Raw genomic sequence first — 17,661 nt, forward strand, 5'->3', positions numbered from 1 at the left:
CCATGGCTACTGCCCCTGGTGGTGAGTCCCCGGGGTGGGCATCACTAAAAGAGTGACTGTGATGGCTTCACTGGGCTGGGCCCTCCAGGCTCCCCCTCCACCCCTGCCACTGAGCTCCACGTCCGGACCCAGGCCTGGGGGCACTGCAGGGACGGATCCTCAACCCTCTGGCTTCAGCTTCCATCCCAGCGGGGTCCAGCTGGGGATTTGCACCAGGGGGCAGGGGGCTGGGAGAGTGAGGGAGGAAGAGTGAGGGAGGGGAAGTGAGGCCGATTGTCGGTCCCTGGCCTCCTCCCTCTAGAGGACAGCCTGTCCATGGGGGTCCCTCTCTGCAGCCCATCCCCCACCTGTAAGGCGCCCACTGTTGCCAACCCCAGGGGCTGTGTCATCCCGCGTTGCTGCCCCTCACCCTGCCTACGCCTCCACAAACCCCACTGCTAAATCCTTCTTCCACATGAGGGAGCCATCGCCTTCCAACAGCAATTTAGGAGGGTGAATGTGATGTTTGGGATGTCTCACGATTTCCCAGCCTGAACGCACAATCTCAAGCTGTGTGTGTGTGTGTGTGTGTGTGTGTGTGAGAGAGAGAGAGAGAGAGACAGACAGAGGGACTCACTCTGTCGCCCACACTGGAGTGCAGTGGCACAATCTCGGCTCATTGCAACCTCCACCTCCCAGGTTCAAGCGATCCTCTTGCCTCAGCCTCCCAAGTAGCTGGGATTACAGGCGCACGCCACCACACCCAGCTAATTTTTATATTTTTAGTAGAAACTAGTTTTTGCCATGTTGGCCAGGTTGGTATCAAACTCCTGGCCTCAAGTGATCCACCCGCCTCAGCCTCCCAAAGTGCTGGGACTACAGGCGTGAGCCACCCAGTTGAGTCATTTTTTTCTTTTCTTTCTTTTTTTTTTTTTGAGACGGAGTTTTGTTCTTGTTGCCCAGGCCGGAGTGCAGTGGCGTGATCTCGGCTCACTACAACCACCACCTCCCGGGTTCAAGCAATTCTCCTGCCTCAGCCTCCAGAGTAGCTGGGACTACAGGCATGTGCCACCATGCCCAGCTAACTTTTGTATTTTTAGCAGAGACAGGGTTTCTGTTTCTCCTTGCTGGTCAGGCTGATCTCAAACTCCCAACCTCAGGTGATTCACCCACCTCAGCCTCCCAAAGTGCTGGGATTACAGGCATGAGCCACCATGCCTGGCCCCCCAGTTGAGTCATTTCTAGTCTTCTGAGCCCCAGAAACTTGATAAGATGTTTGTTGTTTTATTTATTAATTTTATTTTTGTTTTATTTATTTATTTATTTGAGATGGAATCTTGCTCTTTGCCCAGGCTGGAGTGTAGTGGTGCGATCTCGGTTCACTGCAACCTCTGCTTCCCAGGTTCAAGAGATTTCCCTGCCTCAGCCGCCCAAGTAGCCAGGACTACAGGCGCCCGCCACCACACCCAGCTAATTTTTGTGTATTTTTAGTAGAGATTGGGTTTCACCATGTTGGCCAAGCTGGTCTCAAACCCCTGACCTCAGGTGATCTGCCTGCCTCAGCTTCCCAAAGTGCTGGGATTACAGGCATGAGCCATGGCTCCCAGCCTCTTCTTTTTTATTAAAAAAAATAATAATTTGTTTTTGCTTAATTTATTTCACCAGTCATATCACAAAGACATGTGTTGTTTTAGGCCACTGAGTTTGGTATAATTTGTTATGCAGCAGTAGCTGACTGATACAATAGGTGTTCCTGGATTATCTTCAGAAACCTGATAATAATATGTACACTAACTAGGGCTGTATCAGGGTGCATGGCAGGGTTTTTGAAGGCATTTTAAAGAGGTTTAGTTCCTGTCCTCAGGAGCTGCTGCCTAGTGGGGCAGACAGACCATGAATATCCATCATGGAAGGCAGAACACATAAGTACATGGACGAAAGCAGTTCCAGAGGCTGGTGGATTGGATTCATTTGGCCTGATGTATCATGGAGTCCTCCCAAAAGAGGTGATCATCTGCCCAAGCTTTGCCAGACCTGTTGGGCTGAGAGAAGCCAGACAAGGCTCAGATGGGTGGAGGGTCAGGGTGGGTTGGAAAGGAACAAGTCAGTATGGGTGCAGAGGGCGTCCTGATGGATAGATGGGGCTGCGAAGTGGAAACAGCCATTGAGGCAGCCTCGAATGCTGTCCCCATTGTGGGGACTTTGAAAAGCCGCCCTCCTTTGAAACACAGAAGGGGCAAGGAGTAAATTTATATTTCTTTTTTTCTTTTTTTTTTTGTTTTGAGACGGAGTCTCACTCTGTCACCCAGGCTGGAGTGCAGCGGCACCATCTTGGCTCACTGCAAGCTCTGCCTCCTGGGTTCACGCCATTCTCCTGCCTCAGCCTCCCAAGTACCTGAGACTACTGGCGCCCGCCACCATGCCTGGCTAATTTTTTGTATTTTTAGTAGAGACGGGGTTTCACCGTGTTAGCCAGGATGGCCTCGACCTCCTGACCTCGTGATCTGCCTGCCTCAGCCTCCCAAAGTGCTGAGATTACAGGCATGAGCCACCGCGCCCGGCCAATTTATACTTCTGGTAAGGGGTGGGAAGAAGGAGCTTTCTCAGGCTGGAGGGGAGAGAAGACAGATGAGCACAGACACTCCTGGCAGCGGCATGAGGGCCGGGGAGCAGGTGCAGGGCACGGCGGGGCTCTGCAGGGCGGTTGTAGTTGGTGAGGACCACTGGAGCAGGGCCTTGAAGGGCGTCACCCCTCACCTGGCTGCCTCTGGGCCATCCTCCAGTCTGCCAGGGACTAGCAGAGGGGAGAGAGTGGGAGAGGAATCATTATTTGATGACCCCATTCAGCCCTAGGGATTCGGGGTGGCTAAGGTAGAATGGCAGTGGATTATATCTGACATGATGCAGGGTGTCTGGGCTCAGCTGGGCAGTTCTGCTCCCTGTGGTGATGGGGGGTAATCAGCAATCATTTAGTGGCTTTCCCTGGCCGGGAATGTTTGAGGTAGCTCACTCACAGGGCTGGCAGGTGGTGCCTGCTCAGTGATGCCATCACCCAGGGGCTTCCAGGTGGCTGCCTCACAAGATGGCAGCTGGGTTCCAAGCAGAAAGGACGCTGTTGAGCTCTTTTTTTTTTTTTTTTTGAGACACAGTCTCACTCTGTCACCCAGGCTGGAGTGTAATGGCGCAGTCTCGGCTCACTGCAACCTCCGCCTCCCAGGTTCAAGTGATTCTACTGCCTCAGCTTCCCGAGTAGCTGGGATTACAGGTGCCCACCACCACGCCCAGCTAATTTTGTATTTTTAGTAGAGACAGGGTTTCACCGTGTTGGCTAGGCTGGTCTCAAACTCTTGACCTCGGGTGATCCGCCCGCCTCGGCCTCCCCAAGTGCTGGGATGACAGGTGTAAGCACCGTGCCCGGCCTACTGTCGAGCTCGTAAGACCCTCCCTCAGAAGTCTCATGGCACCACTTCCCCTGCCTTCTGTTGCTAAAACAGGTCACAGGAGCAGCTACATTCAGGGGAGGGGAAATGAACTGTGTCTTTCCGTGGGAGGAGCAGCAAAGAATGTGTGACCATCACACCCAGCTTTTGAACCACTTCTTCTTTGTGTCTCAGTGTTTGTGGCATGCAGCATCCCTGTTGCCTGGGTCCAGGATGCCACCCTCCTACTGGGGTTGCAGCACCAAGGGGCTGGGCATTCCATCAAGCTGAGGGGTGGGGGCTCTGGATGGGAGGCTCCCTGGGGGGAGCTCACATCTTCCATGAAGCATCATGGTCATTGTTGCCCTGTCCTGCACCCTGTCCACTGCAGGCTGCCCTTGGTGACAAGAGATGTGGGAGAGACCCTGGTCACCACCATGGGAGGAGTCCCCAGGCACCAGGGGCAAATGAACAGAGTGAATGCCAGGAGGACCATTTAGGTGCAATATGACCAAAAATAAGTTAAGTCCAAGTGGGCTGCATCATCAACAAGAACATCCCCCAGCCTCCATGAAACAGCCCAAAACCTGGAGCAAGACGGGTCCCTGGGGCTGAGCGATGCCATTCACAGCGGCGTTCCTTAATACCCCCCATGCAGGCACTCACACGCTCACACACACAATACACAAACCAACACACACCACACACAGGCATGCCAAACACAGGCACACAAATGCACACCCCCCCATAGACCCACCGACGAACACACACACCCAGATGCACAGGTGTGCACACACACCCACGCACACAAAGACCCAGAGACAGACATGTGCACACACATACATGTGCACACATGTACGCAGATACATATGACACAAATGCATGAACACATGGACCACACATACCAACATGCCACCTCACACAGACACACCTAACACACACACACCCGTGCACACATGTACATGGACATACACACTGGAAAACAACAAATACATATACAAAATGCAGGCCGGGTGCGGTGGCTCATGCCTGTAATCCCAACACTTTGGGAGGCCGAGGCAGGGGGATCACTTGAGCCTGGGGAGTGAGGGCTGCAGTGAGTTATGATTGAACCTCTGCACTCCAGCCTGGGCGACAGAGCGAGACCCTGTCTCAGAAAAACAAAACACGAAACACAAAATATGACCGGGCGCAGTGGCTTGCGCTTGTAATCCCAGCACTTTGCAAGGCCGAGGTGAGTGGATCACAAGGTCAGGAGATCTAGACCATCCTGGCTAACACGGTGAAACCCCGTTTCTACTAAAAATACCAAAAATTAGCTGGGCGTGGTGGCGGGCGCCGGTAGTCCCAGGTACTCGGGAGGCTGAGGCAGGAGAATGGTGGGAACCCGGGAGGCGGAGCTTGCGCCACTGCACTCCAGCCTGGGCGACAGAGCGAGACTCCGTCTCAAAAAAAAAAAAAACCCAAAATACAAATGCATGGACATGTATCCACACACACCAACATGTTACATCATAGACAGACACACAAAACACACAAACATACACCCATCCATGGACATACACACACAGACACACACAAACATGAACACACAGCATCCCACACAGACACACAAACACACAGCCATGTACCCTCAAAGGACGCTGCAGGATGAGCCTTCATTCTCTGGGACAGCAGAGAAAGTAGACAAAGGAGAGAAACTTCTCTCAGAGTCACCCATCCTCTGACTGGATCCCGTGCCCCTGTGAAGAGGCAGATCCCAGTGCCCCACACTTGGCTCTGGGGCCACCCACTGCCGCCAGGCTCTGTCCCTGCGGTTGGTGGGGGTGAGGGCAGACCCTGCTCTGTGCTGCTTCCTCACCCACCAAAATTTCCTCACCCACCAAAACTTCCTGACGTCGCCCTGTTCCGTTGGCTGCGCTGCATATGGGAATGCAGTGCTGGGCAGGCCCAGCCTCCCAGCTGGGAAGGGGTGTCGCCACTGGCTGCAAAGACAGGTCTTCTTTTCCCCCAAGTCTGTGTTTATGCCCTACTAGAGACTGTTGGGTGTAATTCCCAGAAAGTTCTGGAATGATCTAAAATGAGGAAATAGAAAAAAGTTGTAGAATCGGGCCAGGCACAGTGGCTCATGCCTGTAAACCCAGCACTTTGGGAGGCTGAGGCAGGTGGATCACCTGAGGTCATGAGTTGGAGACCAACCTGGCCAACATGGCAACATTGGCAGACATCACCAATTAATCATCGAATGATGTTTCTCCTGCCCTCCTTCCTCCTGTGTACAGGGTAGGCACCACCAATCAAGCAATGATGTTGGTTGACTGGGGAACGCTGCTGTTTGTCCTGCCTTCCTTCCTCTTGTGCACAGGGCAGACATCACCAATCAACCAATGATGCCCACACTGCTTCCCTCCCATGCACAAAGCAGACATCACCAATCAATCGAGCAGCACCAGGAGGAAACCAATTTGGCAGTTCAATCCGTCTTCAACTCTATCCTTTTATAGATAAGGTTGAGGCCCAGGGACCTGGTCAAGGGCAACTACAGGGCAGATCCCTCCTCCTCTTCCTGGGAATTAGCTTTGTCTCTTGTTCCTGGAGCAAATTCAGGAAAATTGCAAGGTCATGTACATTTTCAGCCCAGGGCATGAGTCACTTGATCCCTGCTGTCCAGGGCTGGACCCGGAGATGATGGCCAGGACTGTCCCCTTGCAGGGAGGCCACTGAGGCTGGCAGGGCCAAGACTGGGCAGTGAGCCACTCCAGGCGGGAAAGCCCTTTGTCACTGGAGCTGCTCTGAACGCTGCCGCCAAGTCGCAGGCAGCTGTTGTCATCTGCTCAGCGTCCTTCCCCTTCCCCGGCAACTACTCCTCCTGCTGTGGGGAACCTGGCCCACCTGACTCCTGTGTTCTCAGGGCGCTGCCCCTCGTGGAACCTGCCCTTCTGGTCACCAGGACATTGCCTAAACCAGGCCTGGCCAGTCATCTGGGAGGGGCCAATGCCAGACAATAAGAGACTTTCCTGGGATTTTATAACGATCCTGGGAGAGAAGAGCTCTGTTTTATTTGGGGGTTGCTAAACTAAGCCACACCTGCCACCACAGATGGAAGAAGCTTGGAGTGAAAGAATGAAGCCAAGGCACAGAGATGGAGAGACAAGGAGAGGGAGAGAGAGAGGGAAAGGTAGAGACAGAGAGAGATGTGGGGAGGGAGAGAGAGACAGAGAGATAGAGAGATAGAGATAGAGACAGAGGGATATAGAGAGGGAGAGAGAGACGGAGACAGAGGATGAAAGAGACGAGACACAGTTGGAGATAGAGGGAGAGATGCAGAGACAGAGAGAGATAGGGAGAAATAGAGACAGAGCTAGGAAGGGAGAGAGAGACAGAGAGATAGAGGAAGAGAAAGGGAGAGACAGAGACAAAGAGACAGAGACAGAGAGCTTGAGAGACAGAGAGAGAGACAGAGAGAGAGGCAGAGGAAGAAAGAGGCAGAAAGACAAATAGAGAGACAGAGACAGGGAGAGACAGAGACATAGACAGAAAGATGGCGAGCACTCCAGCCTGGGCAATAGAGCAAGGTTCCATCTCAAAAAAGAGACATAGAGACAGAGACAGGAAAAGACAGAGAGATAGAGACAGAGAGAGAGAAAAAAAGAGAGAGAGAGAGAGACATGAGGACAAAGAGAAAGGTCCACAGGCACTCAGCTTGAGTCAGCCCTGGTTGCAGCCATGCCTGAAGGCAGCTCTGCCCGACCGCTGAGTTCCACAGCCCAGCATCTGTGATGGGCTGCACCTGTGTATTAGCACGTTACTGATAAGGCCCAGCTGCTTTAACAAATCGGCCCGCCTGGCGTAGCGGCTCCGGCACAGTGGACATTTACTTCTTGCTCCAGGTCGGCGACCCAGGCAGCTCCACAGGACCCGTTCCACAGGTGACCTCAGGACTCACGGTCCCTCATCTGGGCTCCATGACCCCCTAGGGCCCCATGTGCTCCTCCTCCTGGGGCTGGAAGGGGAATGGAGGCCCAGGGTGGACAGCAGGAAGAAGACACATGGCTGGAGGCACAAGCCTGCGGCGGCCTCAGCAATAGGACCCAGCTTTCCTTCCTGCGAGGCATGAGTCTGGCCCCTGCCCCCGGGCTCCTGACCCTCCAGCCAACCCGGCCTCGGAATGAGTGGCCCCGAGAGGGCCCCGGGCCACAGGGCTGTGGGGACACCTCCAGCTATAACATGCGGCAGGACCAGGAAGTGAGCAAGGGGGGAAAAGCTTCCAGAAGGTTTCCCAGACGCTGCGACCCTGAGGCTGGGCCTTCAAGGATGAATGGGGCGAGAGTGGGAGAAGGGCTTCCTGGGCAGAGGATGTGGGGCTGTTGGGACAGTGGCATCTCTTAACAAAATACCGTAGGTGGGGCAGCTTAGACACAACAAATTTACTTCTCACAGCTTTGGAGAGCGTGGAGGTTCAAGACCAAGGTGTGGGCAGCTTTGGTATCTGCTGAGGGCCTGTTTTTGTTTTTTCGTTGTTTTTGAGGTTAGAGTGCAGTGGCATAATCTTGACTCACTGCAACCTCTGCCTCCCAGGTTCAAGCGATTCTTCTGCCTCATCCTCCTGAGTAGACAGGATTACAGGCGCCCACCACCAAGCCTGGCTAATGTTTGCATTTTTTGTAGAGACGGGGTTTCACCATGTTGAACAGGCTGGTCTTGAACTACTGACCTCAGGTGATCCACCAGCCTCGGCCTCCCAAAGTGCTGGGATTACAGGCGTGAGCCACCGCGCCTGGCCCTCACTCTGTATTTTTAGCCTCACTAAGGCTGATCTTGAACACCTGGTCTTATGGGATCCTCCCACCTCAGCCTCCCTAAATGCTGGGATTACAAGTGTGAACGTCTCTTATGTGAGTATAGGAATAGAACAGAAGGGGGCACTTCCTGCCTGCCTCCTCCCCCAAACCTACGCTGTTTGGGATTTACTGGGAGGCTGGGAGATCTTCTCTCTAGAGGATGGGATGGGCGTGGACAAATTGTTATCTTCATAATGTTCTTACTAGATTAAGACCTCCAAAGGGTGCTGGGCGCATTGGCTCATGCCTGTAATCCCAGCACTTCCGGAGGCTGAGGTGGGTGCTATTGCTTGAGCTCAGGAGTTGGAGACCAGCCTGGGGAAAATAGCGAAACCCTGTCTCTGTAAAAAATTAGCCGGGCGTGGTCCGGCACAGTGGCTCACGCCTGTAATCCCAGCACTTTGGGAGGCCAAGGCGGGGGGATCACAAGGTCAGGAGATCGAGACCATCCTGGCTAATACAGTGAAACCCCGTCTCTACTAACAATACAAAAAATGAGACGGGCGCAGTGGCGGGTGCCTGTAGTCCCAACTACTCGGGAGGCTGAGGCCAGGAGAATGGCGTGAACCCGGGAGATGGAGCTTGCAGTGAGCCGAGATAGTGCCGCTGCAGTCTGGCCTGGGTGAAAGAGCAAGACTCCGTCTCAAAAAAAAAAAAAAAAAAAAAAAAAATTAGGCGGGCGTGGTGGCGCGTGTCTGTGATCCCAGCTATTGGGGAGGCTTAGGTGGGAAGACTGCTTGAGCCTGGGGAGGTAGAGGCTGCGGTGAGCCGAGACTGTGCCACTGCACTCTAGCCTGGGTGACAAAGTCAGATCCTGTCTCAAAATAAAAAAGACCCGGCTGGGCGCGGTGGCTCAAGCCTGTCATCCTAGCACTTTGGGAGGCCAAGGCAGGCGGATCACCTGAGGTCAGGAGTTCGAGACCAGCCTGGCCAAAATGGTGAAACCCCATCTCTATTAAAGGTACAAAAATCAGCTGGGCATGGTGGTGCGCGCCTGTAGTCCCACCTACTCAGGAGGCTGAGGCAGGAGAATCCCTTGAACCCGTGAGGCGGAGGTTGCAATGTGCCAAGATCATGCCACTGCACTCCAGCCTGGGCAACAGAGCGAAACTCTGTCTCTAAATAAATAAATAAATAAATAAAAACCCTCAAAGGGGCTAGTCTCAGCCCCCCACCAGCTGTCCCCAATGACATCCTCATGATTAAAGCTGAAATGAATCAGGAACATGTGGACCACATTTGAAGTGGGTTAAAAATGAGAAAGCAAGGTTGGCCACAGTGGTTTACACCTGGAGTCCCAGCTTTTTTTTTGAGACGGAGTCTTGCTCTGTCATCCGGGCTGGAGTGCAGTGGCACGATCCTGGCTGACTACAACCTCCGCCTCCCAGGTTCAAGCGATTCTCCCGCCTCAGCCTCCAGACTAGTTGGGATTACAGGTGCTCACCATCACGCCCGCCTAATTTTTGTATTTTTAGTAGAGACGAGGTTTCGCCATGTTGGTCAGGCTGTCTCCAATTCCAGACCTCAGGGGATCCGCCCATCTCGGCCTCTCAAAGTGCTGGGATTACAGGCGTGAGCCACCGCCCCCGGCCTTGGCCTTATTAAGACAGTCTTGCTCTGTCAGGCAGGCTAGAGTGCAGTGGTGCAATCACAGCCCACTGCAGCCTCGACCTCCTGGCTGAAGCAATCCTCCTGCCTCAGGATCCCAAGTAGCTGGGGCCACAGGCATGCATCACCACGTCCCGCTACTTTTATTTTTTGTAGAGACAGGGTCTCTGCTACTCAGGCTGGTCTTGAACTCCAGGGCTCGACAAAGCCTCCTCCTCCGTCAGCCTCACAAAGTGCTGGGATTACAGGCGTGAGCAACCGCGCCCGCCCCACACCCTACCTTATAACATCATCTGAAATCATTACACAGGGCTCTCTCCTCCCCCTAGGACCGAGGACTCCCTAGGAAACGATGCCAAGAGTCTAGCTCACTGTTCTATTCTCAGAGCCACTGGCAGGCACTTAATACATATTTGAATGAATGTGTCTCCTTCGACTTTAAAAATGCCCCCACCGGGAGGTGCGTGGGGGATGTGGGAAGGCCGGAAACCATTTCTGCAGCTGCCAGTCCCCTTCCAGGCCCTGGTCATGGGATGGAGCAGGGCCTCACTGTGCGGCGCCTTGGCCTGTGGATCCCCTCCCCACGTTTCTTGCCCGGTGCAGGCTGGAAGGCAGGCAGGTACAAGCAAGGAGTCGGCTCTACGCGCAGAGCCCCAGGGGAGCGGCCCGTGCTCGGCATGGCAGTCCCAGCAGTGCATTTGTCTAGCTGCCGGCCGCGGGTCCGGGGCCACTTCCTCTCTGCTCCTTGCTGATGTCACGGTGGATGAAGACAACGGGGCACCCACGTCACCGCTGTTCTCCCCCTGAACACGGAGCAGTTATTCTAGAACTGTTTTCCCCTCCTGGCCCAGGAAAGCCAGATGGAAAAACCCTCTTGTCCTTAACCAGCTCATTTCCTGGCCAGTCGCCCCTTCCAGCGCCTGTCCCGGAAACCTCGCGGCCTAGCGCGCAGCCCGCCGCCTCCCCGCGCCGCGCCCGCCACCGCCCCACGCACGGAACGTCCCGCGGCGCCGCCCGTCCGTGACGTCAGGTGGCGAGACTGTGACGTAACACACGGCGGCGGGGCGGTGCCAGGACGACCAGCCACGCGTCGCCATGGCAACAGCGGGCGGGGAGGGGCGGGCGGCGGAAGCCCCGCCCCTAGGAGGGTGTGGAAACCGTTAGACCCCCTTTCCTGCCCGCGCGCGACCTCGCGGCCACGCGCTTTCGGTGTCCCCCGCGGGCAGCGGCCCGGCGGCCTCGTAGCGGCCGCAAAGCGCCGTGGCCGTCGCGCGGCGCCATCCATTGTCGCAAAGCGGCGCGAGAAACGCCCGGCCGGGTGTTGGCCCCGCCCCGCGCTGGGACGTCGGCGGCGCGCGCCCCCGGCGCCCTGGCCGCGGCTGCGCAGTGGGGCGCGTATGGCCGCCGCCCCCCGCTGGCAGACGCTGGCGGCGTAAGGCGCGCGGGCCCCGGAGCGGGCGCGGCGGAGCGCGGCGAGCCCGGCGCCTCCCGTCCCGAACATGCGGAGGCCGGCCCAGGCGGCGCGGGAGCCGGAGCGGGGGCCCAAGCGGGCACCGGAGCCGGAGCGCGAGCGGGCGCGGGGCCCGGAGCGGGGGTCCGCGTTGCGCTACTGAGGCCGGGCCGGCCGCCCAGACGCTGCCCGCGGGCCCGGCCACGGCGGAGCCAAGGTAACGACGCGCGCGCCCGCCCCGGCCCCTTCATCCCCTGCGCCCCCTGCACCCTGGCCCTGGGCGCCCCCAGTGACCCCCGGCGCCCCCGCCCCCGCACTCGGTGTCCACTGCCCTCCTGCGCCCTGCCGACCCCGCGCTCCGGACCCCAGCGACCCCCAACCCGTCTAACCGCCCCACAAGCTGACCCCCACACTTAGGGCCCCACCGCCGCAACACCCCGCTGACCCTGCACTCGGGACCCCAGCGTCCCCCACCGCGCTAACCCGCGCTCAGGACCTCCGGACACAGCCCCACGCTGACCTCCACACTCAGGAGTCTGCCGCCCCAGTGACCCTCACACTGCAGACCCTGCCCCCGCCGCCCCAGTGACCCCCCCCACTCTGCACCCCGGTGACTGTCGTGCTCCAACTCTCCTGCCCTCCGCTGAGCCTTTAGTCCCCACCCCACCTCCCGCTTTCTTCCCCCACCCAGTGCTCAAGCCCACCGCCCACTCACCCGCGTCCCTCACGCCTCCCCGCATTCTGGTCCCGAGGCCCCTGCCCACCTGGCCCCATCGCCTCCTCCTGTCTTGGCCTGGCCCCTCCCCACGCAGCTGTGTCCCCGTCCTCACTTTGTGGTCCTAAAGCTCTTGAGGGGGAGAGCAGGGGGTGGTTGTGGGGAGGAAGGTGGTCTGATCCGCAGGGACCTGTTGCGGCACTGCCTGGGAACTCCCGGCTGGGCTCGCTGCCCCCTCCCCCTTCCGCTGTGGCCACCGGCTTTGTTTTCCGGAAACGCACGGATCAGGGAGGGAGGGTGAGATGTCTGAGCAGGGCCTGCGGTGGCCTCACCGATCCCCGATCCCCGCCTGGCTCCTCTCTCCCAACTTTCTTAGGGGAAGACTTTCCCGTTGAGGGGCGTGGGGGCTGAGAGGACATTCGGGGACTGTTGCGTCTTGAGCCAGAATGGCTTTGGGACAGCTGGTTCTTATTCCTGTGGCCTCCGGATGGCATTGTTTGCAGGAAGCGGGCCGGAGGGTTGTCTGTGTAGGTGGAGTCCAGCATCTTCTCCCCGTTACGCTCCACCGTGTGGCCCAGTGCGCCGGGGCGGTCCACAAGGCCATGTGGGGCTCTGCCTCCCCACCCCAGGACACGCAGGAGCCTTCTTGGTGTTTCCTGGCTCCCGGAGGCCCTGGTAGCTCGTGGGTGTGGGAGCTGAGCAGGAAGGTACAAAGGCTCCTGTCTGGGGGAAAAACCCAGCCGTCCCGCCACGGGAAGGCGCTCGGATTAGGGAGGGGGCTGGCCGGGGGTTGGCAGCTGGGGATGGAAGCACCCCGGGCTACTCTGCCCTGCACAGCCCAGCCTAGCCTGGGGTGCCTCTGTGCAGAGGACAGACTGTGTGCCAGGGCCCCCAGGTTTGAAAGGGGGAAGTTCGCGGTTGTCACTGGTACTTTGTTTTGTTTTCCCCTGTGTCTCCACCAAAACGAAACGCTCTGGGCTGGGCTGACTGATGAGTTTCCCAGGCAGGCAGCCCCCGGGAGTGTGTGCAGGCACGCGCACGCCTGCCTTGACGTCTCTAGGGCCGAGAGTGTTTTGCTCAGCCCCCCACAGTGAGCTCTGAGAGCCGCTTCTGCACAGATGAGAGGGAACGGGAGACCTGCATGCAGGGGAGCCGGGTCTGGACGGGGTCCCAGTGGGAGGGCCAGGTCTGGGGGTGAGAGGCCAGCCATGTGTCCTGCAGGACCGTGCAGCGGGCAAATGGGGTGAGATGTTGGAGGAGCTGGCTCTGTTCCCTTCACCCCGGTGGGAGGCGAAACCCCAAGTGGTCTGTAGTGTCTGGATTTACTGTGCCTGCTGTGCCTTCGGACTTTCTTGTGTGTCTAGGGGCTTCCTGTCTGATTTGAACCTGTCTAGTTCCTCTGCAGAGGATGAGGGAGCAGCGCCTCATTGCCTGGGCTCTGGGCAGGTCTGGGAGCCAGGCCGTTTGCAGGACGGCCCGCGATGGTGCAGCACTTTGTGCAGACAGATTTTGTGGAATTGCCGATTTGGGTTTCTTCTTTTCTTCTCCTCCTTTTTAATAATACAGTAATTACTCTGGGCTGCAAAGGAAGTAGGTGAGGGTTTTTTTAATTGAAAGTTCCTGTTGCTCATCCCAAGCTTAGGGGAAGCCAGTATGCCAGCCATTAATTTGGGGATTGGGGTAGTCCTGTTGGTGTGCCAGGCACGGTTGGGAGGGGGGGCACTGTGTCTGTTGGGACTGGTGGGGGTTACCGCGCGCCCGAGTGGCAGGCCCTAGCGCCCCAGCAGATGCGTCTGCAGAGCCACTGGGACGGACCGAAGCTGAGCTTAGGGACAGTTGGACATTGCTTGCCCTGGGGCATCTGGAGAGGGGGATCCTGTTGAGCGTTTGACGTTGCCTCCTTTCTGCATCCGCTACCGAGCTGCCCCAGGCCCCCAGGGGCTCATGGTCCGTCAAGGCCTTGACCGAGGCCTGGCGGAGGGCGGGTGGTGGGTGGAGGCAGCGCTGTGGGTGCTGTTGGGGCTGAGTGCCGGGCACAGCCTGGCAGGGGCTGCGGGCCTCGGGTGGCGGTGGGCAGGCCAGCACGTGGGGCTGGCTGACTTTCTCTGAACCCAGAGGGGACACAGGGCCCATGTGAAGGAGGCCTGGCCCGAGTCCTGCTTAGGGTTGCGGTGGTGGCGGGCAGCTGTGGGCTTCGTCCTCAGGTCAGCCTCAAGTCCCGTGTCCAGCTAGGGCTCGGTGGCCGTGCGCGTGTTGGGTCGAGCTCTGGTGTCAGGCGTGCCGGGTCTGCCTCCCCCCATCCCGCGGATCTGCAGATCTGCAAATGCTCCACCGGCAGCCACACGAGAGAACCTGTTGGTTGGCGGCCTCTGGGCAAGGCCGTCTGAGTGAGGCCTGCAGTCTGGAGGCTCCCTAGGTCGGGAGGCTCCGCGTCTGCTTCTTTCTCATTCTGGAGTTCTCGTGGGGCCCGTGCTGTGGGGCTTCCTGGGAAGTGGGTGGAGCGCCCATTTTACAGATGAGGAAGTCGAGGCCTACCTGGCCTGCTTGGGTAGAGGAGAAGGTGGTGGTTCCCGAGGGCTGACTCCCACACCTGTGCTCCTCTGGTCACCTGCCGTGCCAGTGGGAGCAGTGACAGCGAGGGGTGGTGGCCCTGCGGCCAGGGGACGGGCCTCACCGCCTTCCCCATGCTCTCTGCTGGCTCTGTGTCCAGAGGGCTGTGCCGCCCTGTGACTGGCACGTGGGTGCAGCCGTCTGCTGGGTGGGTCTGTCCGGGAGCTTGACTGGCCTGGCTGGGTGGGGGGGGTACCCCTTTGTGCTCCCTCAGCGAGGGTTCAAAGTGAGGGGCTGGGACCACCAGAACGGTGTATTCAATGCACTGCGGGCAGCCCTGCAGCGGGCAGGGATTGAGTGAGGGGTGGGGCCTGCCTGGCTTCTGGCAAGCACCCCTCTGGCAGGCGGGGCCCAGTGAGCCTCCTCCCTTTGCCCGGTCCTCCTGTAGTGGGGCAGGAACCTCTAGCATCCCACCCTTGCTGCCCTTTTTTCTGCCCCCCTCACCACCCACATCAACTTGTCACCAGCAAGGGCATGGGACAAAGCAGGACATGCCCCGGGTGGCCAGCGTGAGCTAGCTGTTCCCAGGAGCGTTGCCCATGCTATCCCCCAGGCGCTGTCCTGAAGCCCTGCTGGGTTCTGAGTCCTCCAGGCTCTGCGGCCCCTTCTCCCCCTGCCCAGAGTCTCCGGCCACCACCGCTGCTTGGGGCCCTGCACCAGCCTGTGCGCCCACAAGGTTGCCAGGGCCCCTCTGCAGGTGCAGCGTGAGCTCTGTCCTGGGCCCACAGGGGAGCCGCTTCTCAGACCCCTGGGCTGGCCCCAGGCTCCCCCGGCAGCACTCAGGCGGCCCTGGCCCCCGGTGCGGCTGACTGTTCGGGGCACGCGTCTGAGGTGTGGGGATCATCTCCCCCTTGCTCAGAGCCCCCAACGTGTCCCCTGCACAGGGAATCGGGGCAGCCCCCTGCCAGCCCTGCCCAGGGATCCCTCCTGTCACCCTCAGGCGTGCTCCTGGGTGGCCCAGCGGCCTTCCTGCACCATGAGGCCCGAGACAGTTTCGCGTGACATCATATTAAAAACAGCCAGTTCTGGCCGGGCGCGGGGGCTCCCACCTGTCATCCCAGCACTTTGGGAGGCCGAGGTGGGCGGATCACCTGAGGTCAGGAGTTCAAGACTAGTCTGGCCAACATGGCAAAACCCCATCTCCACTAAAAATACAAAAATTAGCCGGGCATGGTGGCGTGCGCCCATAATCCCAGCTACTCGAGAGGCTGAGGCAGGAGAGTCCCTTGAACCCGGGAGGTGGAGGTTTTAGTGAGCCAGGATCGCGCCACTGCACTCCAGCCTGGGCAACAGAGCGAGACTCCGTCTCAAAAAAAAAAAAAAAAGCTGGTTCTCCCTTGATGCGCATCTGCTGAACTTCCGGGGCACGCTGGGGTAGAGCAGTGGGTCCCTCCCTGGAGAGGCCGTGGGGTGAGGACCGAGGCTGTGAGTGCCAAGTGGGGCAGGCAGCCCAGTGGAGTGGGGCAAGAGACGCTGGTCTGGCCGGCCTGACCCGTGGGGTATGACTCTTGTTAAGGCAGATTCCATCTAGGAGCGGAGGCCACGCATATGTTCCCGGGAGAGGTGGGAAGTGCATCCCGTGGCCTGTCCCGGGGAGGTCACTCCCATTCCATACCTGCAGGGGGAGCTAGCTGCCTCACGTCTGTGTCTCAGGCCGCTCAGAGGAGGGGGCACAGGTGAGGGCAGTGGGAAGAAAGACTGCAAGAGGCTCGGGGGTCACGGGCCAGGGCTGGCCCATCACTATTTATTTATTTATTTATTTATTATTTATTTATTTATTTTTGAGATGGAGTCTTGCACTGTTGCCCAGGCTGGAGTGCAGTGGCCCGATCTCAGCTCACTGCAAGCTCCGCCTCTTGGGTTCACGCCATTCTCCTGCCTCGGCTTCCCGAGTAGCTGGGACTACAGGCGACCGCCACCACGCCTGGCTAGTTTTTTGTATTTTTAGTAGAGACGGGGTTTCACCGTGTTAGCCAGGATGATCTCGATCTCCTGACCTCGTGATCCGCCCGCCTCGGCCTCCCAAAGTGCTGGGATTACAGGCATGAGCCACCGCCCCTGGCTATTTATTTATTTATTTTTATTATTATTATTATTATTATTATTATTATTATTTATTATTATTATTATTTTCTTTGAGATGGAGTCTCCCTCTCTTGCCCAGGCTAGAGTGCAGTGGCGCAATCTCGGCTCACTGCAAGCTCTGCCTCCCAGGTTCACGCCATTCTCCTGCCTCAGCCTCTCCAGCAGCTGGGACTACAGGTGCACGCTGTCACGCCTGGCTAATTTTTGTATTTTTAGTAGAGACGGGGTTTCACTGTGTTAGCCAGGATGGTCTCCATCTCTTGACCTTGTGATCCGCCCGCGTCAGCCTCTCAAAATGCTGGGATTACAGGCATGAGCCACTGTGCCCAGCCTATTCATTTATTTATTTAGAGACAGAGTCTCGCTCTGTTGTCCAGGCTGGAGTGCAGTGGCATGGTCTTGGCTTACTGCAACCTCCACCTCCCAGGTTCAAGCGATTCTCCTGCCTCAGCCTCCTGAATATCTGGGATTACAAGCACGCGCCACCATGCCCGGCAAATTTTTTTGTATTGTTTTAGTAGAAACAGGGTTTCACCATGTTGGTCAGGCTGGTCTCAAACTCCTGACTTTGTGAGCCACCGTGCCTGGTCTATTTATTTTACTTTTTTTGAGACGGAGTCTCATTCTGTCACCCAGGCTGGAGTGCAGTGGCACGATCTTGGCTCACTGCCACCTCTGCCTTCTGGGTTCAAGCAGTTCTCCCACATCAGCCTGTTGAGTAGCTGGGATTACAGGCGCACACCGCCCTGCCCGACTGGTTTTTGTATTTTTAGTAGAGACTGGGTTTCACCATGTTGGCCAAGCTGGTCTTGAACTCCTGACCTCAGGTGATCCACCTGCTTCAGCCTCCCTCATAGCTGGGATTACAGGCGTGAGCCACCGTGCCCGGCCCTATCGCTATTTAAAAGGCAGAGAAAATCTTAGAGGTTTTTTTATTGTCACCAGCGGTGTTTC

The 17,661-nt window shown here is 57.7% G+C and overlaps 1 protein-coding gene and 1 long non-coding RNA gene across 4 annotated transcripts in view; one reads left to right on the forward strand and one right to left on the reverse strand.

The window, feature by feature from the left end:
- Positions 1-1,616: 1,616 nt before the first annotated feature.
- LOC134809029 (uncharacterized) lies at positions 1,617-12,193 on the reverse strand. The gene is made up of 2 exons (XR_010153513.1): positions 12,062-12,193; positions 1,617-2,021 (listed from the first exon to the last, which is right to left on the reverse strand). It is a non-coding gene; the product is annotated as an uncharacterized LOC134809029 (long non-coding RNA).
- The window catches only part of CSNK1G2 (casein kinase 1 gamma 2), a 40,739-nt gene continuing 34,344 nt past the window's right edge, over positions 11,267-17,661 (forward strand). For 2 of the 3 annotated variants that reach the window (XR_010153511.1, XM_016934615.4), the window contains exon 1: positions 11,375-11,514. The gene's annotated coding sequence lies outside the window, so the exon portion shown is untranslated. Of the gene's footprint in view, positions 11,515-17,661 lie in introns of all 3 variants that reach the window. The other variant, XM_016934618.4, reaches the window with a different exon arrangement.

Source organism: Pan troglodytes, chromosome 20 (genome assembly GCF_028858775.2).
Source record: "Pan troglodytes isolate AG18354 chromosome 20, NHGRI_mPanTro3-v2.0_pri, whole genome shotgun sequence".
Classification (NCBI taxonomy): Eukaryota; Metazoa; Chordata; class Mammalia; order Primates; family Hominidae; genus Pan; species Pan troglodytes.